This window comes from Martes martes, assembly GCF_963455335.1.
Source record: "Martes martes genome assembly, chromosome: 3".
Taxonomy (NCBI): Eukaryota; Metazoa; Chordata; class Mammalia; order Carnivora; family Mustelidae; genus Martes; species Martes martes.
Genome location: NC_137890.1, coordinates 20516540 through 20543758, shown reverse-complemented (window position 1 = coordinate 20543758; position 27219 = coordinate 20516540).

The following is a 27219-nucleotide window of genomic DNA, read 5'->3' as shown; positions in this document are numbered from 1 at the left end:
GAGCAGGCCCACTGTGTATCACACAGCATTCTGGAAGTGGGGCCACATACCTGCCCAATGGCCGAAGGACCACAGTGTGATGATAAGTGAGGGCATGCAAAATGATCGCACTTCTCTAGAATGTTATGAGTGGAGGATTCGAATGAGGTACATGTGGAAGTTGAAGCGTTGGGGAACCCAGTAATTAATCCCCTTAAAACTTAAAACTCGAGTCATGTTGGGCAAGCTGGAAACTTCCCATGGCTGAACTAAAGAGACCCATATTTCTTGCAACCACAAGGATTTTGTGGATAAAAACAGGCCCTCGTTTTAATTTTAAGAGTGGCTGAGCAGCAAAAAATATTGAATGCATAGTTTTTCTAGACATCTTATGCTAGCTATTCAGACTCTGATGAGAAAATAGTAAGATTCAGACATCTGTGATTGGAATATCTCTGTAGATGATTGTGAGAATTTTGAACCTCCAGATTCTCATCCATCCCCCAGACAAGGTAGAGAACTTAACTTCTCTTATTTGTTAGAAACTTGTCTTTGTTGAGGTCTATGTCTGCTTCTGTTTATTTCCTCCTGGACCAATAACTAGTTAGGCTTCAGCACACACCAAGATGGCAATAGAGCTTTTGCTCTAAAGAAGGGTCTTACATGGGGGAAAAATTGGAGTTCCTAGTTAATACAAACCAGAAAGAAAACAAAGGAACATGTGAATGAATAGATTTTGTTGAAGCTGAATGAGTGGGCAGAATTTAGAAGTTGGCAAGGAGAAACTTAGGGACATGAGAGCACATATTCATGTCTTGTGTTTAACTTCTTAGGACACTTGGAGCTAGTGGATAAATATTTGTTGGGATGGTTCCTTAATTGTGAGCATAATCATGAACTGCTGTAAATGAGGTGAAAGGATAAAATTGTCATGGTAAAGTTTTCAAGAAGGATTTAGAAGGCTACGTAAATGGTGGAGATTAGAATGGGTCTATTATATAAGAGAGTGAAGAATGCCTCCTACTTCTACTAAGGCAATAAGAGATGCACTGAGGGGCCTTGGAATTTTAGATCATGCCAATGTTTGATATAATATGTAGGCTGGAATTGACTTTAAAAAATGACACCATGGACTTAGATTCTTTTTTAGTTGATGGATATTATATATTTTTTAAGCTGGCAGAGGCCATATTATGGCACTTCCGGATTATAATACCAGAGAGCAGATCTGGGGTGGCAAACAGGGTACCTTAATCCATAGATTTTCCATTGGCAAAATTGTGTGGTAGATTAAAGATTGATCCAGATTAGGGAACCTGGGTGGCTCAGTGGGTTAAAGCCTCTGCTTTCGGCTCAGGTCATGATCCCAGGGTCCTGGGATCGAGTCCCGCATCAGGCTCTCTGCTCAGCAGGGAGCCTGCTTCCTCCTCTCTCTCTTGGCCTGCCTCTCTGCCTACTTGTGATCTCTGTCTGTCAAATAAATAAATAAAATCTTTAAAAAAAAAAAAAAAAAAGATTGATCCAGATTCTTTGACACTCCTCCCACTGAGAGGTAAGGTCTAAACTTTCCCCTTCTACCTGGGTGGCCTCTGTGGCTTCTTTGACCAGAGGAATAGAGTAGATGTCTCCCTGTTCCTGTTCCCAGGTCCAAACTTTAAGAAACTGACAGCTTCTATATTCTCCTGTCTCGTGGAAGGTTTACTGTAGAAATGTGGGCTCATAAAAATCTCTGATATGAGATCAAACCATGTAGGACACCAGGAATGAGATGCTATGTGGAGAGAGACAGACACAAGGACAGAAAAACAGAGAAGCCAGTGAGCCATATTTACTAGAAATTTGAGTGAAAAAACATCATGGCTGCAAATTTCTTAGACTGAGTGGGCATATGAATCAGACACAGATCAACAAGCCAAACCTTTCTGAATTTCTGACCCACAATACTGTAAGAAAAAAAAAATTCCCTCTTTTTTTAAATTAACATAAAATGTATTATTTGTTTCAGGGGTACAGGTCTATAATTCATCAGTTTTACACAATTCACAGTGCTCACCACAGAACATACCCTCCCCAATGTCCATCACCCAGCCACCCCATCCCTCCCACGCCCCCCTCCACTCCAGCAACCCACAGTTTGTTTCTTGAGATTAAGAGTCTCTTATGGTTTTGTTTCCCTCTCTGGTTTCACTTTATTTCATTCTTAAACACGTGTTTTAAGACAGTGCATTTTGGACTTATTTGTTAAACAGAAATAGGTAATAGAACACATGAATGAACAAGTATAGTCTAACTTACGGTAATATATTGTTGTATTTTGCCATAATTATATTTATTTTCCTGAAAATATTAAGAGGTAAAAGGCAGAAGCAAAAGATGTCAGATGCTGCAGTGGAAAATTCTGGTCCCTTGCCTAGTTTCTAGGTCTAAGACAGTTCACAGACTAAAGAGGACATTTTATCCTTTTAAGGAAGCTCTCTATAGTATCACTTCAATTATATGTAGTCAATACATCTCCAATCTTTTCCTAAACTGCATGTTAGCATTTACCAGGGAACTGTGCATTGAAGAAAGAAAAATTCTAAAACCTTGTTTATGTTACTGAATATAGGACTTAAAGTATTATCAAGTGATATCATGGTCATTCAGTAAAGGAGAGGGCTTGTAGTGATGAACACTGGGCATTGTATGTAAGTGATGAGTAACTTAATTCTGTATCTGAAACTAATATTACATTACATGTTCATCAACTGGAATTTAAATAAAAACTTGAAGAAAAAAATTGAAAAATAAAGAAGAAGGCTTATTTAGCAAGATAAAAATTTATCTGTCTGTCTGTCTGTGGCTCTGTCTCTCTACGCTGTGGAGTCCCGGCACAGGTTCACCTTGCCTGGGGCCAATGGATTTGTGGATCCACACTGTAGTCTTTTCTTAAGTTCTAGAGTGTATGATTGCAACTGATACACAGTAGCGAACAGGACTCCCTATCACTGTAGGAAAGGTGATCTCTAAACCTGATCCCCAACCTAACCAAGAAAGTAAATCAGAAGTGATAAGCAGGACCACATTCCAGGGAAAATTCAGAAATTATGACCCCCATGAACGATTTAAAGGATTAAAGGGTGTTGGTGCCTGCTCTTTCTCCCTTCAACTCTCCTATGTGTGTGTCCCTCAAAGAAATCAGTCACAGATAAGTGTAAGTAGAAGATAAACCAAGAAATCATAACACCATCCACATTTGTGAGGCCAGAAGTGGTATTTTTGTTGGCAGCAATGTAAAACATTATGAGGTACTAACCTGGCAATTGTCTCTTCAGTTCCCTCAGTAAGAAGGGCCAAATGGAGTCCACAATCACTGTTTTGTCCTAGGGCTTTCCATGTTTCAGTCACTGTGTAGACCACGGGAAACTAAATTATCTAAACTTAGTAGTCTCTATTATATTGATGGGATTTTGCTAATGAACCTGGCAAACACTCTTCATGCACTTTCAGTAAGATTCTTATACCCAAGTTTGCAAACAAAAAGAATCCATGAAAAATTTAAAGGTCTACTATTCCCATGAAGCATTTAGGCCTAAGGACTTCAGAATTTCCAGGACATCTCCCCTAAAAAAATGATCAAGTTCTTAAGTTTGCCATTCTTTGTTGCCTGCAGAATGAGTAGGAGACACAACCCTCACTACGTCCCTATGGAATTGTAAGGTACTATATGCCACACTTTTGGAATCTTGTTTTATTTATTAGATTATGCAAAAGTTTGTCAGTTTGTAGGGCCTACAACCATAGAGGACTCTGTGGTGGTACCAGGCTCCAGTGAACTTATTCTGCCTCTGGAAATATGTGATTCAGAATGTTTGCTTGTGGTCAAGAATGGAAGTCTCCAGGAAGATTTAAGGGGTGATTTTAAGATTAGACTTTTAGGATCCTGAAGCAAACTGTGCTCTAGGGTGGAGAACTACTCATTGTCTGAAAAGCAGCCTCTATCTAGTATGCTATTGGAAACTAATAGACAGTGGGCACCAGACTATGAGACACCAAATATTATGCAGTGGCAGCTGCCCGTTATGAGTTGGGTGTTTCAGACCTACGAAATAGTAAGTGTTGAAAGAGCACAAAATTGAAATGATACATTTAGAGTTAGGCCCAAACCAGGAAACATCATACGGTAGAAATGGTACATTCAAGATAAAGCCTGACAATACCCATAAGGTACAGTTTATAAGAACAGGCGTCTAGACTCTCATGTCATATACATTTCTTATAAGACATTTCCTCTTCTACATATACCTACTCTCCTGTAAATATTCCTTATGATTTTCTTATGGAAGAGGAGATAATCTTCCATGGTTCATAAATGTAGCAACATATAATGCGTTTATGCAAGCTTACATGAACTATTGAAATTGTACAGACCCAGTCAGAGGTGCCTGGGCACATGGTGATAAAGGTATATCCTTCAATGGAGACATGTGAGAGGAGTTAACCTAGTTATTAACTTTGTACATGAGGACAACTGACTTTAAATGCATATGCATACTTCTCAACAATAGCTAAAGATTCAGTGGATTGGACAGGAGTTAGAAATAATTGAGAATGGAATATTGAAACCAAACCAGCCTTGAAAAGATGCGTGTGAATTTGCTTATAGGAATGAGCACAAAGCATATGAATTTTGGTTCTCATATTATTGCCCACCAAAGAGCATCAACAAATTGCTAAGAAGGCATTCGGTAAAGAATAGACTGAAAGGGCCATCTACTCAATGTTAGCTGACCCCTCTCTTCTAACACCCCGATGTTTAATCAAAGGACTATGAAATGGGATGGTAGTTGTAGCAAAGAGAGAGGACTAATATGGGCAGTACCAGCTCCCTCTGACCAGGCTATTGTGAACTCCCTCCTTGCCTTGGTGCCAAGTTGAAGGATACAAACATCTTTTACCTATAGATCCAGCAATTTGCCTTTAGAGGAATTTACACATACTCTCATCAAAATGAGTTTTCGCTGCTACCGTTGCCTCCACCAACACCATAATGTGAGTACTTACAATATGCCTAACTCATCAGCGAGAGACCCTGCTAAATATCACATCTGACCCAGAAGCCACATTGAAAGCAATTTAAATTTGGACTGGTGGTGTAGTCTGTTAAAGATTTAGCTAAATCCCCAGCTTTGGGGAACACCCTGCAAGGTTAGGGAGCTTTTTATTCAGGATGAAATATATGCCCTATACCAACAGCCAATACGTGATCCTATACTCTCCTTTCCCTCAAATCTAGAGGACTTAGAATTAGACCATGGAGTGAAGGTAGCGTATGCATTCCTTGCCATTATTAATGTAGGCTCTGCCAGGTCTGAGGCCCTAGCTCCCTTTTGGGGAATACCACCTGACCAATGAGGGCTCTTCCTGCTGATGAATTAGAGGCAAAAAGGAGATTTATCATACTGGCTGTAGTTACTGATCCGAGTATCCTTGGAAAGCTGCAAGTATGTCATGAACTGAAGAGACTCTGCAGAGTGTCTCTTGATGCTTTGTGCCCGGTGATAACTGAATAAAGCATGCAGTAACGTTAGCCCAGCAAAGGCAAGGCCCCGAAGGGCTCAGACTTTCTAGAGAAGGAACGTCTTCTGCACTATGGAAGGCAGGAATCTCAGTCCACTGTAAGGACAGGCTGGGAGTGAAGGAAACCTAGAATTAGAGATGTAAAAGGGAGCTGGTAAATATTCATTATGACAACCTTTATTTTTCTTGTCAAATACCTGAACACTGCAAATAATATCTTACATTTTCTGTGGGTTAATAGTCCATCCTATTTTCCTTGATTACACGATATGACGGAAAGTAAGCATGCACTACAATTGTTTCATCGTGGACTATCCTGAAAAGTTAATTTAATTGGAATTAAATAGTTAAATTAAATTATCCTGGAAAATTAATTTAATTGGAATTTTGAGTTATATTCATTTCTGCTAATGTTCTATAGAAATTGTATATAACACCAGAAGGCATAGATTATAATCACTATCTTGTTTTAGCATAGTATATTTGGAAGCATAAACCTTCATATATGTTAAAAATTATCAATAAGTTCTTATACTAAAATATGCTTTGAGTTAATTTACTTTGCTTCTCAATTAATAAATTATTCAGTTGTATTATTTTTCTTCTGGCATTTGCATATCACATCAAATGGCATTTTTTGGCATTTTTATGATCGACAAGGAACTTTGTGCTATAGTTTTCATATTTTAAATACAGTCTCTCTATTTAATATATATGATCTTAAATGTATCTTATTTTGTCATGTACTGTTGTAAAAACTACCATTATCTTTCAACCTTATTGAAATATTGTTTAATATTTTCCACAGGTTACAAAAAAAAATATTTTCCACAGGTATGCTGTCATTTTACTTCGGATTTTACTAGAACAAGTTGCTCATAAAAAATTTGTCTAGGAAATACTTTTGGATGTACAATGAGCTTTCTGATTTTCCAGTTCAGTGGCTTAATCCTTACTCCCTCCCTCTGTGGTTAAAAACATTAAAATCTTACTTTAGAAATACAAAGATACAGTGTCATAAATTATTATAAAAACGGTTCACTGCAGTTTTGTGGGTAAATTCTAATTGCATACTGGCAAATGCTTGAAAATTCTTTGGGTGTACATTGTTCTTTTGCTTCTCAAGGAGCATATGATTATCTTGTGAAAGAATTCTGTATGAGTTTTTTTTTTTTTAAATATACCAGGATTCTAGTCAAAATTAAGCACATCCATGACCTCAGACAAGTTATCAAACATGCTATTATAAGAGTATGCATTATGCACTGTCAGAAATATGTTGGAAAGTCAAGACAATAATGTATAAAATATTTGTATTATTATGTAAGAATGTGTTTGAAAAAATACATAACCCAGCTCTGCAAAATTCAGCAAATTCATCTGTTTTTTTTTTTTTTTTCATAGTATAAATAAAGAAACATTTTGTACTTGGGAGAGTTCAGAGCTTGGAGTGGGAAGAGCCTCAATTCACTTCAGTGACCCTAGGGAATAAGTGTCTTTAAATATCTGAACCATAATTTCTTACTCAATGCAAACTGCAGATACAAAATTCACATTTGAAAGAGCACTAGTTGAGAAACTGTATGAAAGATGCTCTATATAAAAAATTCCCTTATTAATCTATGAGTAGATTTTTTGTAGGCCTTGAATCTTATGTAAAATAAAGGATACACATTATAAGTAATATTGAACATGCACATTAAATTTACTTAGGATTAAGAGAAATCATAGTAAATTAGAAAGCTAATAAAATTGGAATTTGCCACAAATATCACAAAATCCAGAAAAAATACCATTATGCTCTATAATTTACTCCCTGACATCTCTGTAATATTATTCCCTGTATGTTATTTGGGTGAATAATTCCTGGTCACCTCTTCCTATGAAAATAACCTGAAGTATTTTCTGTAGAGATAACATAAAGAAAATTCAGTCTTTTGAAAGATCTTTTATCCTTTACATCTATAACTTCCATCACTACCTGCTTTAAATGACATTCAAAAATGAACATATTATGTGCGCTTAGACTTAGGATGCCAGGAAAATCATGACAACGTTTCCTAGCATGACAATAGGAGGGAAGGTTCATAAATGTAAAAGAGATGAACAAAAGATATTGTTAGACAGAAATGAAGTTGGAAACATCTGCGTGGGGTTGTGTCTGTTAAGTTCATCTTTATATTGCGGGTTCCTAGCGCACAGTTCCTGAAAAGGTACTCAATAAATGATAGTTGAATAAATTAAAAAGTTCATGAATAAATATATCTGGAATGACTCCATTCCGATTCCTGGAAGCAATTTCTAAACTGAGGGTTCTAGCAATAAATTAGCTGTAAGTAGACAGGACTCCAACCGTTTAAATGTATCTCATGAAAATGAAGTTACAATCACTTCCTACTCCCCTTCACCCTTTTGTCATTCCTATAATACCTGCAGCCACACTTAAGCTAATGGGCTACAGAGTAAGTCTGATGGAGATGGAGAGGCAGAGTAAGAAGACAAACCATCTTAATTTTAAAATTCTACAAAAGCATTACAGAAACAAAGTTACTGCATTGCCAAAGCCCTTGAAGAGATGTATTCATTAAGGACCTGCGAATCTTTAACTTCATTTACTTCATTATAAATTTTCCTCTGAATGTGTATTCTTATGGAAAATGTTATTCTTCTCAAGTAAAATGCCAGAAATATTTTATGTAGTTAGACAAGTAATGACATTTGGGGGAAATCCTGACGTTCTTTATTTACTTTTAGTAGGCAGTGCTTCCCCTAATGTGTAGGCAATGACCGACGGCTTCATAATTACTAATATGGTATCAATCTCATAGACTCAGCACTGCATTTACCCTAGTGAAAATTCTTCATGAACCCACCCAGTCATAGTCAGTTCCCAGTCTCCTTTCTCTCTTTTGCAGTTTAACCTGGAGATATATATATATATATATATATATATATATATATATACACATACACATACACACACACACACACACACACACACACATATATAGGACTTATTTTGTGATGCTAGATACTTTCCATCCTCTGCAGAGATTGTGTCCAGTTCTTTTCTGTTATCTCAATTCTAGCACATTCTTTGACCAAGTATAATATTAACAAGCATTTGTATAATTAATTAATGAAAGAATACACATGTAGGTGCATAGATTTTCGTACAGCATTAAAAACAGTGTCTTGGGGCATCTGGGTGGCTCAGTGGGTTAAGCCTCTGCCTTCGGCTCAGGTCACAATCTCAGTGTCCTGGAATCGAGTCCCGCATCAGGCTCCCTGCTCATTGGGAAGCCTGCTTCCCCCTCTCTCTCTGCCTGCCTCTCTGCCTACTTGTAATCTCTCTTTGTCTGTCAAATAAATAAATGAAATCTTTATAAATAAATAAATAACAGTGTCTTATAATACATTGAATTAACCAGGATACTGCAGTAGCTATATAACCAAACTTTCTGCTGCTTTTTATCTTTTTCCACAGAATATTCATTTTCCATGCTGCGTTTATTATATATATAAACCACATAATGTCACTTCCTTTTAAATCTATGCATCAGATGCTGATCCATATCTATTTTGTCTTGTAATAAGAGCCACACCCCTTTCTCTTGACAACATGACCCTGCAGACCCTGTGCCTCTCATTTTGAGGTCACTTCTGTCCATCTTTACCTTGGGCAGTCCTCTCAAACTTCACTGACTGTCTGGCTTTCCTATAAACATAGCATGTGCATTGTCTCATTAACATGCTATACCTTTTTTTTCTGGTTTAGAGTGAGACCATATGAGCCTGACTGCTTTTTTATCTTCAGGATTTAGCGCATACAACATTCTTTTTTTTTTTCCCATGGAGGCATTTCCTGACCATCGTATCTGAAGTATTTTCTCCCCAGAGTCACTTCACCTTATTCTCTTTATGTTATGGTTTTTCTCTCTGAAATCATCTTGTCTGTTTAACCATTGTCAGATATCTTTCACCTTTTGGAAATCAGCTCCTTGAATGCAAGGACAGTTTCATGTTCACTTTGTACATTCTATGTTCCCATCATTTAGAAGAATGCCTCACACAGCATGCTTCCCAATAAATATTTTTAAATTAATGAGTAAATGATTCACTAACCAAATAGTCATGACATACGTAATTTATCGTAATTTATTTTCAGGTAGGATGTTATTCTGAGACAGATTGCCACTTTAATTTCTAAATTTAATTTCTGTACTTGGATCATATTATCTAAGATATCATGTTGCTAAAGACGGTAGAACTGAAAATTCTGTATTCTGTAATTGTACTGTGATACTGTTTTAAATTTATGCAATTATTGTTTTTATAAAAATCGTTGAATTTTTTCATTCTTTTATGTTATACAATTTATTTAAAGAGAACGGGGATGTAAATGAGCTTAGAATTAAACCAGGCCAGGGTGCCATTTAATTGCTTCCACAGAACAAGGTAACAGACCTTTTCTATAGTAATATGAAGTCCCAAATTATTTTGCTGTCACACAACTTAAAAGACAATGATAATAAATCATTACCTATTAACTACCCTATTGCCATCCATCGGGTGTTATTAAAAATTAAAACATAAATTAAATAAATACTAAATAATTAACTTTAGAGTTACAACTAAATCATTTAAAAATATTAGGTGAGTGCATGCAATAAAAATAATAGGATGCATTTTTAGTTCTTTAAAAAAACCAACCTCATCAAGCATTAATGTGAATGATAAATTTTCCCCACATTTAAAGATAACTCTGATGAGAACACACTTTTCAAAGGCCAAGGGCTATTGGTATAAAGAGCAACGATTACAAAAGTATTGAGAGACTTCAATCAATAAGTATATCTCTAGCATCCTCTCGAACCTTCTGTCATAGGTTCAAGAGGGCACTTAAAAACAATTTATTTTTTTTTTTGTAAATTACCAGAGGGCTGAATTGCATGAGGTCCATGGAAACCCAAAAGATATTAGACATTGTTATAGAATAATAATAATGATAAAGTTCTACAGAGATGTTATTTAATTCCCCCTTCCTATATTTTTGCTCGTTTTTTTTTTTTTTTTAATTTTTTATTTCTTTTCAGCGTAACAGTATTCATTGTTTTTGCACCACACCCAGTGCTCCATGCAATCCGTGTCCTCCCACCACCTGGCTCACCCAACCTCCCACCCCCCCGCCCCTTCAAAACCCTCAGGTTGTTTTTCAGAGTCCATAGTCTCTCATGGTTCACCTCCCCTTCCAATTTTGCTCATTTTTTAAAAAGAATTCCTTATAATTGAATATATAAAGATAGTTTTAAAATTCATGTTATTTTATACTACTTTTCTTTTCTTTTTTTTTTTTTAAGATTTTATTTATTTATTTGACAGACAGAGATCACAGGTAGGCAGAGGCAGGCAGAGAGAGAGAGGAGGAAGCAGGCTCCCTGCTGAGCAGAGACCCCCAATGCGGGGCTCAATCCCAGGATCCTGGAATCATGACCTGAGCCGAAAGCAGAGGCTTTAACCCACTGAGCCACCCAGGCACCCCTTGTACTACTTTTCTATTGTTTTTAAAATGCTTACATTTGGGACATGTGGGTGTCTCAGTCGGCTAAGCATCTGCCTTGGGCTCATGTCATGATCCCAGGGTCCTGGGACTGAGCTCTGCATCAGGCTCCCTACTCAACAGGGACCAGGGAGCCTGATTCTCCCTCTGCCTGCCCACCCCCTGTGCTCTCTCTACCTCTCTGACAAAAAAACAAAAAACAAAAGGAAACCTATAAAAAATAAAAATATTTATAATTAACTCATGTATCAAGTACTACCATTATGTACTCAAAACACTGTTTTCTATTTAGTTCAGGGCAAATTTATTAGGCTAGTCACTGTTACTTAGGCTTATAAATATGAATACATTGTCCATCCTGGCCTCCAAGTTTTTACAGGCACCATGAAGAGCCAGACATATTAAAATATTATCTATGAAGCTTAGATTAGGACTCCAGAAGAATAACACATCATCTAGCTATTTATGTTTTGGGTGAAGAGGGATTGGTGTTAGGTTGTTTTATCAGGGAGGATTTACTATGACCATGAAAACCATGGTCTCTTGAAAGACTGGGGTAACGAGGTCACCAATAACTAGAGACAGAAACACCCCTCACCCACACGCATCCATGCCAGGGAGTGAGGAACATAAAGATGCCGATGTAAGAGGAAAGACGTTGATGCAAATTATAGCATCTGCTTAGAAAAACAGGTGATTTGGTAAATAAAATCTTAAAAAAAAAAAAAAATGGGACGCCTGGGTGGCTCAGTTGGTTGGGCGGCTGATCATGATCCCGGGATCCTGGAATCGAGTCCCACATCGGGCACCTTGCTCGGCGGGGAGCCTGCTTCTCCCTCTGCCTCTGCCTGCCTCTCTGCCTGTGCTCACTCTCTCTGACAAATAAATAAATAAAATCTTAAAAAAAAGAAAAGAAAAAGAAAAACAGGTGATTTGGTATTTCATAAGCAAAACATAAAAGATAGGAAATAGGCAGGGCCATCTTAAGGATTTTTTGTATGCCACTGTTGAGGTGTTAAGATGGATTGTGGTATAATCACATTTACATTTTTGATAGACTGTTCTAGTAGCACGAAGGAAGATAAGCAATATATAACCCTCCAAGGAAAGGCCTGGTTAGGAAAGTAATAAAAGGCCCGGGGGCATACAAGACGCTGGAGACTCAAACATTGTGATTTAATCCTCAAAATACTGCCTTGAAATTAAAGAAATAAAAGGTTTCCCCCTTTTACATTTAGATTCAGATAGATTTCATGGTTTTATTTGATTCTGTTATCCCAGGAATATAGGCATAATTGCCAATTCAACTGTCTTTTTTTCCAGGGAGTTAAAATAATACTTCTCTAGGACTGAATACAAATCCTCAACGGGGGGGGGGGGGTGCCTGGTTGGTTCAGTCCTTAAGCATCTGCCTTCTGCTCAGGACATAATCCCGGGGTCCTGGGATCAAGCCCAGCATCTGGCTCCCTGCTCCTCCAGAAGCCTGCTTCTCCCTCTCAGACTCTCTCTGCTTCTGTTCCCTCTCTCTCTCTCTCTCTCTCTCTCTCTGTCAAATAAATTAATTAATTAAAAGGAGGGGAGGGGAGGAGAGGAGAGTAGAGGAGAGGAGGTTTGAGAATGCTGAACTTCTTTGAGAACCTTCGGCCTTATAAGCTTCAGGTGACTCAAGTAACAGTTTGCAAAGGATGCCCTATAGATTATTCCAGATCACCCATCTCAAGAAATGGCAGTACTGGGCATCTTGTATTGGATAAATAGAATGCTTGCCCAGCCTGACCTGCTTAGTTTCCTCTCTTTTAAATAATTCTTTGCAAGGACACTTTTTTCCTAGACATGGAAGTGTTCTTCTCTTAACTCCATGCAAGTATAGAACACTAAGTCACAACTTTAAGGACAAGGGAAAAAAATAAACTTAACTTTCAAGCATTCCAGAGTTAAATGTTCTGATCTTTCTCTTCTCCCAACAGACCACTTCTGTCTCCATCACAAACTCTTCCAACCACTATTTTGATCACACCAACATCAGGATCCAGGCTCTTGCCCTCATTATCTGACTATTCAATGGAAAGTTTAAGAACCACGTCAGGGTTGAATGTTTAAAGACCATATAACAATCCAGTATTCCTTTTCAGGAGAGAAAAATCAATCATTCTGTGTATTTATCCATTCTTAGCAGGGAAAAGATATAAACACTCAGAAGGGCATCATAATTCCTAACTGTTCTCATTTAAATATATTTCTCCAAAAGCTGATGACCCACGGGAAAAAATGTGCAAATAAAACTTTAATTATACATACTATATTGTGGCTGTTGTTTATTTATACACTATGCTGTATTTGTTTTAGGCTTCGCTTAGTTTTAGAGACTTTCCTTGTTCAACTGTTATTAATTCATTTCAAATCACACTCAAGAAGAGTGATGATTAAATCTATGCCAGGAGTCAGAAAAGATTTAGAATCTCTGCGAAGATTAGAAATTAGAAATAGAACATATAGATCCTGCTTGGAACATTAACTTTATCTAATTATACTTCTCATAGAATATGGTCCAATTTCAACTTTCATGAAATCAATTCATGATTTCTTCTTCTAGCAATTCTATGAATAAAGATAAGCTACGAGATTATTTTTCCTTTCATACTTTAAAAGTTAAGATACATATTTGCTCAATTTAATTGCTTCACCTTTTAAATTTATAGAGCAAAACTAGCCAATCTTATATCTAATTGAAAAATCTACTAATGAAATAAAAGACCATTAATTAAAAAAAAAGAGGAAAGGGAAAAGGTATTATAAGACTAAAAATATGAAGAGACAGGAAAATCAAAAGAGCATACTTTTTAAGTACTTGGATCTGTTTCCATACAGATTTCCACATTCTTTTATTCCCTATACTTTCTTTGATAAGCTTTCTCTTCAATTGAAAGAGTTCTAAAAAAAGTCTCTGAGCATGTTATAATTATGCGTTTTTCAAATTTTGAAAGATAATAGGTTTTATACTTTTTTCTATAATTTGGTCATCATTAATTTGTTTTTCATGGATTTTTACACCATGAAGTTATTATGAAAAAGTCCTGCTTTTTTTGTTTATCAGAATTTGGCAAACTTTTGTATGAAGAGCAAGATAGTAAATAATTGAGGATTTGTGGACCATATATTTTCTATTGTAACCACTTAACTGTCTCTTGGTGCATTTAAGCAGCTGTAGACAATAACCAAGCAAATGGATTTTGTGTTTCAATAAAATCTGATTTACATAAATACATGGCAGGCCAGATTTGGCTTGTGGGCCATAGATTGCCAAGCCTTGCCTTAAACTATTTTATTATGTATACAGTGAAAACATACAAAACAGAAACAAAATACTGCTAATAAATTAAGAATGTAAGGATAACTGTCATTTGCTTGAGTCAAAGTACATTTAAGTTGGATTGAGAAACTCTACATTTACACCTACTTTGCTCTTAGTAGAAAAACATTAATAGTAATATGAATATAAATAGTAATATAAATAGTAATATGAAGTATACAAGAACCCAAGATTATTTTATCAATCTTGTGAATTTGAAACCTTCTATTTATTATATAGCTCAGTCAGTTGAGCATCCAACTCTTGATTTTTGCTCAGGTCATGATCTCAGTGTTGTGAGATACAAGTCCTGTGTTGGGCTCTGTGCTGGGCATAAAGCCTGCTGAAGATTCCCTCTCCCTCTCTAAAAAAAAAAAACAAACACAAAAAAACAAAAAAAAAGAGAAAAACAAAAAACAAAAAAAAACCAAAAACAACAACAAAAAAACCAGTGACTGCACTACAATAATTGTTTATATGTATGACACAAAAATAGTAGTGCACCTGTTTTTGATTGCTGCCTTAATAAATTACTATGCATTTCGTGGCTTAAATCAATACTCCTCTACTCTCTCATACTTCTGTAAGTCAGAATTGTAATTACAGCATAGCTCAGATGGGTCCTCGGCTCAAATTCTCATAAGGTCCGAATCATGGTATTGGCAGAACTGTGTTCCTTTCTGGAGACTCTGGGGATGAATCTACTGCCAATCTCACTGAGTCGGTGGCCAGATTTAGTCCCTTGTGGATGTGGGACTGAGGTCTCCCGTTTTCTTGAAGGCTGTCTGTGAAGGCCCTCTTTGCTCCTAGAAATCATGCATCCCTTCTCCTGCAAGAGCAGGAGGGGTCCTACTCACACTTTGAACACCTTCCTGCCACATCTATTTAACTCTAGCTAGGGAAAAAAAAATCCTCTTTTTTTTAAGGACTCCTTGATTAGATTTGGCCCACTGACATAATCCAGGATAAACTCCCTGTTTTGAAGTCCTTGACTTCAGTTATATCTGCAAACACTTTCTTATCATGTAACATAGGGTACTGACAGTTTCTAGGGATTAGAGAGGGTGGGTATCTTTGGTGAATGATTCTGCCTTCTACAGTTAGTGATAGGACAAACACCAGCGTATCTACTAACCAGTTTATGAAACATCATTTCTCCTGACTTCATCATTTCCCTCATTCCTTATCTCCAGTTTCAGAAGTAACCATTATTCTGAATTTGGTGTTTACCATCCTTTACAAAAATGTTGTGTTTACCATTTTTAACAAGAATGCATTTTATGTTTAATGAGTGGTGCACATTTTCAGCTGTGGTAGATTATAAGAATGGATGGTGTTTTCTAAAGTGATTGTATAAATTTAAACAACAAAACGCTGCATGTGTATTTTCATTATAGTGAATACTTACCAAAACCCAAAATTTTACTTAAAATTTTTAAAAATATGTAAAGATGATGAATGAGACATGTGATTTACCTCCATTACCGTGGAGATTATGAGATCCTTTTATATTGCTATTGGATATTCAATTTTTCTTTTCTTCAGATAAATACCAATTTTTTCTATTAGTTTAGTGGCCTTTTTTCTTCATTTCTAAAAGTACTTTAGCATTTGAATCACTTACTTGTGATTAACATGTCCCTGATGTTCTCTCTCAGTTTATAATATACTTTAACTTCCTTTAATGTCCATGCAAATCAAAAAAGTGTGCAGGATAGGAGGATGAAAACAGAGTAGAAAAGGTGCACAGAGGGATGTTCTCTGAGGATATTTTTTTATATTAATGTGATTTTACAATCATGTTAACATTTCACATAATCATATAGTAAATGAAGAGGATGAAGGGAAACAAAAAACGGATTTAAAAATCATTAGTTTGGGGCATCTAGGTGGACCAGTCGGTTAAGAGTCTGCCTTCAGCACAGGTCATGATCCAGGACCTGGGATCAAGCCCACATTGGGCTCTCTGCGCGGCAGGGCATCTGCTTCTCCTTCCTCTGCCACTCCTCCCCCTTGCTTGTGCTTGTTCTCTCTCTGTGTCAAATGAATAAATAAAATCTTTAAAAAAATAGGTATCTATTTTTAATTTCCTGAGGAATCTCCACACTGTTCTCCAAAGTGGCTGCACCAGTTTGCATTCCCACCAACAGTGTAAGAGGGTTCCCCTTTCTCCACATCCTCTCCAACACACGTTGTTTCCTGTCTTGCTAATTTTGGCCATTCTAACTGGTGTAAGGTGGTATCTCAATGTGGTTTTGATTTGAATCTCTCTGATGGCTAGTGATGATGAACATTTTTTCATGTGTCTGGTAGCCATTTGTATGTCTTCATTGGAGAAGTGTCTGTTCATATCTTCTGCCCATTTTTTGATATGATTATCTGTTTTGTGTGTGTTGAGTTTGAGGAGTTCTTTATAGATCCTGGATATCAACCTTTTATCTGTACTGTCATTTGCAAATATCTTCTCCCATTCCGTGGGTTGCCTCTTTGTTTTGATGACTGTTTCTTTTGCTGTGCAGAAGCTTTTTATCTTGATGAAGTCCCAGAAGTTCATCTTTGCCTTTATTTCCTTCGCCTTTGGAGACATATCTTGAAAGAAGTTGCTATGGCTGATATCAAAGAGGTTACTCCCTATGTTCTCCTCGAGGATTCTGATGGATTCCTGTCTCACGTTGAGGTCTTTTATCCATTTCGAGTTTATCTTTGTGTACGGTGTAAGAGAATGGTCAAGTTTCATTCTTCTACATATAGCTGTCCAGTTTTCCCAGCACCATTTATTGAAGAGACTGTCTTTTTTCCACTGGATATTTTTTCCTGTTTTGTCAAAGATTATTTGACCATAGAGTTGAGAGTCCATATCTGGGCTCTCTACTCTGTTCCACTGGTCCATGTGTCTGTTTTTATGCCAGTACCATGCTGTCTTGGTGATCACAGCTTTGTAGTAAAGCTTGAAATCAGGTAACGTGATGCCACCAGTTTTATTTTTGTTTTTCAACATTTCCTTAGCAATTCGGGGTCTCTTCTGATTCCATACAAATTTTAGTATTATTTGCTCCAGCTCTTTGAAAAATACTGGTGGAATTTTGATTGGAATGGCATTAAAAGTATAGATTGCTCTGGGCAGTATAGACATTTTAACGATGTTTATTCTTCCCATCCAAGAGCACAGATGTAGTGAAAAGAAGGGCCATCTGTACCCCAATGTTTATAGCAGCAATGGCCACGGTCGCCAAACTGTGGAAAGAACCAAGATGCCCTTCAACGGATGAATGGATAAGGAAGATGTGGTCCATATACACTATGGAGTATTATGCCTCCATCAGAAAGGACGAATACCCAACTTTTGTAGCAACATGGACAGGACTGGAAGAGATTATGTTGAGTGAAATAAGTCAAGCAGAGAAAGTCAAGTATCATATGGTTTCACTTATTGGTGGAGCATGACAAATAATATAGAGGACAAGGGTAGATGGAGAGGAGAAGGGAGTTGAGGGAAATTGGAAGGGGAGGTGAACCATGAGAGACTATGGACTCTGAAAAACAACCTGAGGGTTTTGAAGGGGCGGGGTGGGAGGGTGGGGGAACCAGGTGGTGGGTATTAGGGAGGGCACAGATTGCATGGAGCACTGGGTGTGGTGAAAAAACAATGAATACTGTTACGCTGAAAATAAATAAAAAATTAAAAAAAAAAATAGGTATTTCACTTAACATTCACAAAAATATTTTTTGTACTTTTCCGTGTTAACTTTATAGTTTTGTTTCAAATACTTAAAAATTTAGTCTCATTTGGTTCCATCTTTTTTATATTAAGAGGTATCCAGTTGTATGTTTCCCCATAGAGAGAGCTAGTGGTCTAACTTTATCTACGAAAGAAATGCTTCTTGCCCTGTTGATTTTTCTGCCTTTTTTTTTTTTTTTTTTTTTTTGACTGAGGCTGACCTTGAGGTCTCTATTCTTTCTCCATTGCTCTGTTGGTCTGTGGTTGTGACGATAACATGCCATTTTATTATTTACCTTTGAGGTACAGGCAGTCCTTTGGTTCTGATTTGCGTGGTTCTGATCTGCATGAAATCAGTGAACACGGGAATGAAATAATACCAGTCCTCCAACCACACAATTCAAAATTTAGTTACCTGGTTGGGTAAATTAACGGTGAGTAATTGCATAAAGTCCAGGCTTCACTGCTAGCTTTTCATTCCACTTATTACTAAGCACATAAGAAATGCACATCATGATCAGAGACCAGTCATCCCACTTCTTCGTCTGTTGGTTCTGTTGGTGATTGATCACCACACATCTGTTTTTCAGGTCACACACAGCAAAGCAATGTTATTAATTGTGTTGCTTCCGTGTCTCACTGATATATTTTTTATAAAATGGATAAAGAAAAGAAGAAATTATCTCATAAAAATGAAAATGCAGCAAAGAAGTAAAAATGGATAATGCTGGAAATAAACCAAACGTAGACAGAGTCACAGAAGAAATAACTGCCTGTGAGAATATGGACACTGTTGCTGTTGGGGACTATAGATGTCCAACCAGAGGAACTTAGTGAACGTGAAATTATCTGCATAAATGAGACAAGTGCTTTGATGAATAGGATGAAGATATTCCAGAGGAAGTGTCGACACACCAGCCAAAATGTTCATATGAAAGAAACTCACAGAGGTATTTCAGGGCCTTGGAAGTGCAAAGGATAAAATATCAGAAGCTGATCCAAACTTAAAAAGAAGTGTAACAATCTTCAAAGCGTAGAAAAGATGTTCACTCCGTGTCATGGGTTATATGATAAAAGGGGAAGGCAAGCAATAGTCAAATCCTTCTTGGTATTTTTTTACACATACACAGAATACTTTAATTCTCAGTATATCTAATGTTATATATTACAGTGCGATGAATATTAGTTTATCATTTTTGTTCCTGTATATATTTATAACCAACACTAGAATTTAATATTTTGAGAAAAAGTGAAAAAAGTCTTGGAACAATAGCAATTTTTTTCATTGATTATTTAGACTATTTTTATCATTATGGCCTGTATGATTATTTGTGTATGTCTCTGTGTGTGTTTGTGTGTGTGTGTGTGTGTGTGTGTGTCTGGTCTCACACCACTATAAAAAGTGAAGACTACTTGCATTTTCTAATATTTGGTAAGACAAGTTCCCCACTTAAAAAAAAAAAAGAATAACTAGTTTTTTATAATCCTTTACTTTCCCATTTGAATTTTAATTAGAGTTTTCAAATTTTTGAAAAACTCCACTGGATTCGAATTAGGATGGCATCAACCCTGTAGCTTAATTTAGGGAAAACAAATATCTTTATTATATTAAGTCAACGCATCCAAAAGAATTTAATATGTGTCCAGTAATTCAGAGCGTCTTCTGCAGCCTTTACCATGAATCGTTGAATCTAAGATAGTCCTGGTTGGAAGATACACTTTTATTTTATGGACAATTAAGAAAAAAAAGTATTGTTAATTTAATTAATAATGTTTTCATACCTCATTGATTAGAAGACATTCCAAATTTGAAGATAGAAAATTTTGAACACATAGCATAATTTTTAGAGCTTTGAAGCTTTGTCCTTAGAGATATTATAAAATCTCAGTTATATTAATTCTGTGATACTTTATAACATGAAATCTTGTGAATGGTATCTTATATTTAGTATGTTTTATAGTTACTTATTGTTGATGTTAGGAAATACTATTATATTATATTTTAGGTCTGATTTTAATTTGTCAAATAAATGAAAGCCTCTTCTAATAGTTTGTATTTTGATTATATATTGAGATTTTGTATATAGATTACATAGTCCCTAAATAAGGACACCTTTATTTATTCTTATCCAATTCCTATCTTCTTATTTCTTCATTATTCTTCCCTTTATAGTGTTGACTAGAAGTGCCATCAGTTTACTAAACATAATTGTGATATGAGTGATCCTACCAATAACATTAGTGATAGCATCAGACTACATTCAAAAGCAGCCTGTTGAGAGAAGGAAAGCTATCCAGATTTCTAGTTGGTCTAAAAGTATGTATTAGTAACAAATAGGAACCAGTAAGACTAGAAAGTTATGAAATAGCTTCCTTATGATTTTTAGGGAGTTTTTAATTTTTGTGAAGGATTTCCTCAGTATAACGTAATTTGTTATAGAACAATTGAATCTTTATTAACTTGTGTTAAGTGAGCCAGAAATTGATTTTAATTATAATTGTGATTTGTGTGTTTCTTTTGTTGTTCTTTATATTATCTTTTATTACTGCCTTTTGATGCTTGGGAATTAAATATTTAAAAGATGTTAATTTTTCTTAGATTTAATTATATATTTAAATAGATTTTAATCTCAATACAGAAGATTTGGGGTATGCAATATACCATATATACTAGATTGTTATTAGGAAAAAAAGAAGAAAGATAAACCAAAAGTGTATTAATATTATTGTTACATAATAAAATAAAAATGTCATCATTCTAATTAAAGTCAATAGTACCTTAGGATGATGACTTAGAATTTCATCACATAACATATAATAACAAAAATATAGATGGAGTGAAGGGCAGGGTATTATATAAAATATTATAAATAACATACAGTGGAAGAACACTCAAAACATAAGAGGAAAAATAGAAATATTAGACTTTATAAAATGCCAGAATTCTTAATATTAAATAATATACATTTAAACAAAATATAATTTTCCCTACACTAATATTTATAATACTAAATATTGTGGTATTTATAATACTAAATATATAATACTAAAGAATGTGGGTAAAAATCTCCTTAACAGGGGCACCTGAGTGGCTCAGTCGTTAAGCAGCTGCCTTCGGCTCAGGTCATGATCCCAGGGTCCTGAGATGGAATCCCGAATCAGGCTCCCTTCTCAATGGGAAGCCTGCTTCTTCCTCTCCCACTCCCCCTGCTTGTGTTCCCTCTCTTGCTGTGTCTCTTTCTGTCAAATAAATAAATAAAATCTTAAAAAAAATTATTAAAAAAAATCTCCTAAACATCCACATTTGTAAAGAGGTTCGGTATATCACCATGTATCCATTTAGGAATGAAACCATTAAGAATTATGATTACATTAAAATTAATTACATGGAAAATGTTGGTGAAAATACAGAATACCAAAATATCTATGTTCTATGATCTGAGCTATATACAAATATGCACTAACAAATCAGATAATAATGTTCATCAACAATTTTATTCTTTGGTAAATATATCCATTTATTTTCTAATTTCTGCTTTTTTTAATGTATTTTCTGTATGAAAATCAGTAAAGAGAAAGGCAAAGATCTTTTTGGCCTCCCAATTTGCCTTTTACAGTGCTCTTTAATTTAGTAAAGATAAGTTCTGGATGTTGTTCACTCTTCATTATTCCTTATTATTCTCATTAATTGAGTCATCTCAGTTCTGTTTTCTGATTATTTTTATCATTGTTATTTTTGTTGTTGTTTTAAGTATACTGCTAATAATACATGTTCCAAAGCCAGAAAAAGTCTAGCTTTTTTTAACCACCTAGATTTCCTAAAATGAGGATGTTCAAGATTAGTTAAAAAATGAGATTCAGTGATTTTTTTTAAACTATATATTTTTGAGATACACATAAACTACCTGAATAATTCAGTGATACATTTTCCACAATGCTGAGATAATATGTCTCAATTAAAAGAGCCCAGACATCCTGGGGCACTGGGGTGGCTCGGCCATTAAGCTTCTGCCTTTGGCTCAGGTCATGATCCCAGGGTCTTGGATCCAGCCCTGCACTGGGCACCCTGCTTTGACAGAAGCCTGCTTCTTTTCCCACTCCTTGTTCTTGTGTTCCCTCTCTCGCGATCTCTCTCTCTCTCTCTCTCTTTCTGTCGAATAAATAAATAAAATCATTAAAAAAAAAAAGAACCCAGACATATTAATATCTATCATAATCCCAGCTGCTCTCCCAAACGATGGTGACCTGCTACATCTTAGTATAGTCTATGTAGTGTAAATGAAATAAAACATGGTTATGATTTAAAAATGTCTGACTTACTAATTTTATGATTTCTTTAGGTTTTGTTAATTTGTAAAGCTTACTCTGGTCACATTTTTAAAAAATATTTTATTTATTTATTTCAGAGAGAGAATGTGAGCAAGAGAGAGTGGGGGGAAGAGGAGAAGGAGAGGGACAAGAGCCTGTAGCAAAGCTCAACTTCACAACCCTGAGACCATGACCTGATCCAAAATCAAGAGTCAGATCCTTAACCAACTGAGCTACCCAGGGGCCCCTAATCACATTTTCATACTGTGATATGAGAGTGCCAGCAATTAGGGTAAATATCAATTAAAAGGAACTAAAAGGAAGTTATTAATTTATGCTTTCATTCAAGTTAAAAAAATTTTAAATTTTTAAAATTTTTAGACAAGTATATTTTCACATTTAGAGTGGACAATAAATTGTTATCTTCTTTAAATGATGATGGTTTTCACCATCAAAGATAGACAAAATATTGAGATTAAATTTTTTATATTTAGTGATTTTAATTGATAGATTCACAAATATAAATAAATATAAATAAATAAATAAATAAATAAATATAAATAAATTGTAACTATTTCAATCATTCAACACAGATTAAAAAGTATTTTGCCAAAACTGGAGGCATGGTTTACTGGAGGCATAGTTCAATTTTCTAATTGTTCAATTTTCAAACTGGAAATGAAAACTTTTTTCATGATCTCATATTTTTGCTTCTTTGCTCTAACGTCTGCAATTAAGTTGCACTTTACACTCAATTCATTTCTTTCACTTTTCCACCAAAGTATCCACTTTCCCTTCTTGTAATATTTGTTGTTATGTAGGAAATATCAAAACTCTACTTACATCTTCTTTATTAGTACCAAGAAATCTTTTTCAACCTGGGCAAATGATCTTCACATACAACTTTGATCTCCACAAGGACATTTACTGTGATTTTTATTTGGAACATAATCAAAATTTGAAACAAGAGTAAGCAAAGAAATCTAAATCCTTGATAAGATGTCTTATTTCTGTTTGTATATTTGTTTATTTATACATAATAATAATTTCATAAAATGCTCAATTTAGTTGATATACATAGACCCAGGTATTGTTACCTCTATCTATTTTATTGCATAAACTGGAATGCATTAAAGTGCAACAACATATGAATGTATGAAATTAAAGAAGCAAAACATAAATAATGACCCTTTTTTGCATTAAACGTATATTTCCGTTTTACCCTTTTTGTTATCTGAATCACAGAATACCTCTGAAATGATTTATTGTTAAATGTCTTCTAAATATACATTCCCATATGAGCATATTTGTTATACCACTACTTGGTTTTAGATTAATAAAACAGTGGAATTCATATAAAGTCTTCAAAAATGTACTAGAGCCAATTATATAGGTGTCTTTTTTATTGTATCTTTGTCATTTTTATGAAGATGTAGCTGGATGGGGATTTTGATTATATTTTTATTTTTACTTATAAATTAGTTGTTCAGGCACTTAATTTTTTTTCATATAAATTCCCCAAAATGAAAATGTGGAACAATTATAAAAAAATGAGATGAATTCCCAATACTGTAACTCGTTCTAGCAATGGGATTATGTTGCTTAAAATCTGTCAGACTTACATCCTCTTTAATATCAGTTAATAATCATTGCTTATTATTCACAGTTACATTCCATTCTTAAAGTGTTACTCAGATGCCAAAAAACATTATCTATCTGGAGATTTATTAGTATAATATCTTGAAAACTGTAAGTCATGTTTAAATATCATGAACAATTAAATATTTTTGACGAGTTGAATTTACACAGAGAAAATATAGCCAATACAATGAATTCTAAAATGAATGTTTTTGAAGGGCTAATTTAGGACATAACAAATTATCTATGCATATTTTGAATAACTTCCAAAAATGATTTCACATCACTACTCGCTTAATTGAGGAGGTTTCCATTTACCTATAGAAACACTGAGTATGCTAATAAAGTCTCATCTCATTCCATTCAGAATGATGAATAGCACTAAAAACATAAAAAAAAATATATTAATTATAGTCACAAAGTTTGTAATATTTCTAAATGGTTGAATCATTTACATATTCACCGAAGTTATATGCCCTTCCAAATATGGATACACAATTATTTTTTTTTCATCAGCACTTAACTATCTTCTCACAGGCTTCTCAAAATCTGAAACTTGATGGGTGGCATTATTGTCACTTTGAATTACATATGTATCTTAAATTTGCTATAAATCTCCATCTTTAGTAATTAAATAGGTCATTGATAAAACTACCAAATTGTATCTAAGCCTTGCAATAATATTCTATATTATTCAATAAATACTTTGTCATATATTTGGTTTATAATTTTAGCTATTTATTATATCATGTATTATATTTATATGATTATAGCTATATATAAATATAGTTATAACTATATGTAATATATAATATATAAGGTTATTCTTTAATATATAGCTATATATGTATATGCAGTTTGACTAAAGCCTCAAAAAACCAGCGATATTAGAAAACATATACAAAATTATATATATTAGCATGGATTAGGAAAGTCTAAAGAAAATGAATTACAATTGAATGTTAACTTTTCTTTATCAAAATGTTCATAGCAGTGTAAAACAAAATACAATTAACTAAAAGACATACAGTGGTGGTCTAGGAGAAGATGTTTTTATTTGTATGTATTAAGTAAGACTAAGAGTGACAGAATACAAAATTAGTAGATGTGTTAAAACGATAAAAATATATTTCTCCTTCACATACATGAAGTCCAGATTAATCAGTCCAGGACTGGTTTGGCTGATCAGACCTTTATTTGGGACCTCGCCTCTTCTACGTTCCTTGTGGCCCTAACTTCCTTACTTTACATGTGTCTTATAGTCCAGCCACCATGCCAACAATTCAGTCAGCAGGAAGGAGGACATGATGAAGAAGGGCATACCTCTTCCCTTCAAGGACTTTACCAGATATCCCATCAGACAGTTCCCTTTGTGACCCACTAGGCAGAGTTTAGTCTCATGGCCAAAACGAGCTGACTGAGAAATGCCATGGTTAGATCTATAGCTGGAAAGACTTATATTAAGGGAAAGACAGAAAGACATCAGAATTATTAGAAGAATTCAAATTTTAGCACATTGCTGGTCATTTTATTTTCTTCCCATTTTATTTTATGTATTATTTGCATGCATGATATATTTTTCTTTTTTTTAATATTTTATTTATTTCTTCGACAGGGAGAGAGAGAGACATCGAGAGAGGGAATACAAGCAGGGGGAGTGGGAGAGGGAGAAGCAGGCTCCCCGCTGAGCAGGGAGCAGATGCAGGACTGGATCCCAGAACCCTGGGATCAGGACCTGAGCCGAAGGCAACCGTTTAACCGACTGAGCCACACAGGTGCCCCAGCATGCATGATATATTTTTCAAAATATTTATTAGGAAGAAAATTTGTGGCTCTACAAAAACTATTTTAAGTCCATTTTTTCTTAAAAGGAATGTTTTCTTATTATTTCCTTTTTTTCCTTTCTAGAAGATATTTACTTATAACTTCATTGTAATCCCTAGAAATAATGCAATACTCAAATATATTTAATTTTAATATTTGACATATTTTTACATTAAATCACTGTAACAGAATTAGTATTTTAGTCAATAAGAAGTGAATATATTGTAACCCAAGAAGGTAAAGAGTCATTGTAAAGTGAGCAGTCATGTCGAGGGGATTATACAAATAGTTGACACACCTACTCTTTAATAGATCTTTGATCTAATAGAAACATATTTTGACTTTACTGGTAACAATTAAATAGGACATTAACATGTGGATGATAATAAGCCAAAAGTCAGTTGTGTCTTTTTTTTGTTCTAAGTTTTATTTATGTAAGTAATCTCTACTCCCAACACGGGGCTCAAACTCATGACCTGGAGATCAAGAGTCCCTTGTTCTTCCAACTGAGCCGACCAGGCACTTGAGTAGTTTTTTTTCCTAAGTGGCATAATTTGAATAATCAATATTTTAAGAGTTTATTTGGTTATACATAATGCCCAAATCACTTTCGTTTGTGGTCTTAGCTCCCTCAATTTTGTGGAAGACTTCTCTTTTCCATGTTTGTTTTTTTTTTTTTTTTTTAATTTCCCTGACAATATTTTCCTTTCAATTTCCAGGTAATGCTTTTACATTTTTTAGCAGCGGTGGCTGATGTTTTTATCTGCCACTTGTTTGACTCAATAAAACTATTTTTCTACAAATCGTATTTTCCGCTTTTGAAACCTATTACCCTTGCTCTTCACCCAAAGTTGACTTCACCCAAAGTTGACAAACTTGTTTAAACCAACCCCCATCCCCTGCCCCAGAAAGAGTTCACATCAGGCTGGAAAATTTAACAATATTTTATTGAACATTTAGCAGTGGCAAAAAATTTTTTGACACTGAATACTTTAAAATTGAGGCTAGATATAATTTATTTTAATGAGATAATAAAGAGATACTAAATGGACTCCGCATTGAGAGCTTCCATGCCTTACTCTATTTTAGACACCATGTGAAACTCAAATAGCCTTAGAACCAAGAAGTGCCTATGCACCTGTGCAAGTTTTGAGTTCTTCTGTCCTTGCACAAGATTTTTTTTTTTAAGATTTTATTTATTTATTTGACAGACAGAGATCACAAGTAGGCAGAGAGGCAGGCAGAGAGAGAGGGGGAAGCAGACTCCCTGCTGAGCAGAGAGCC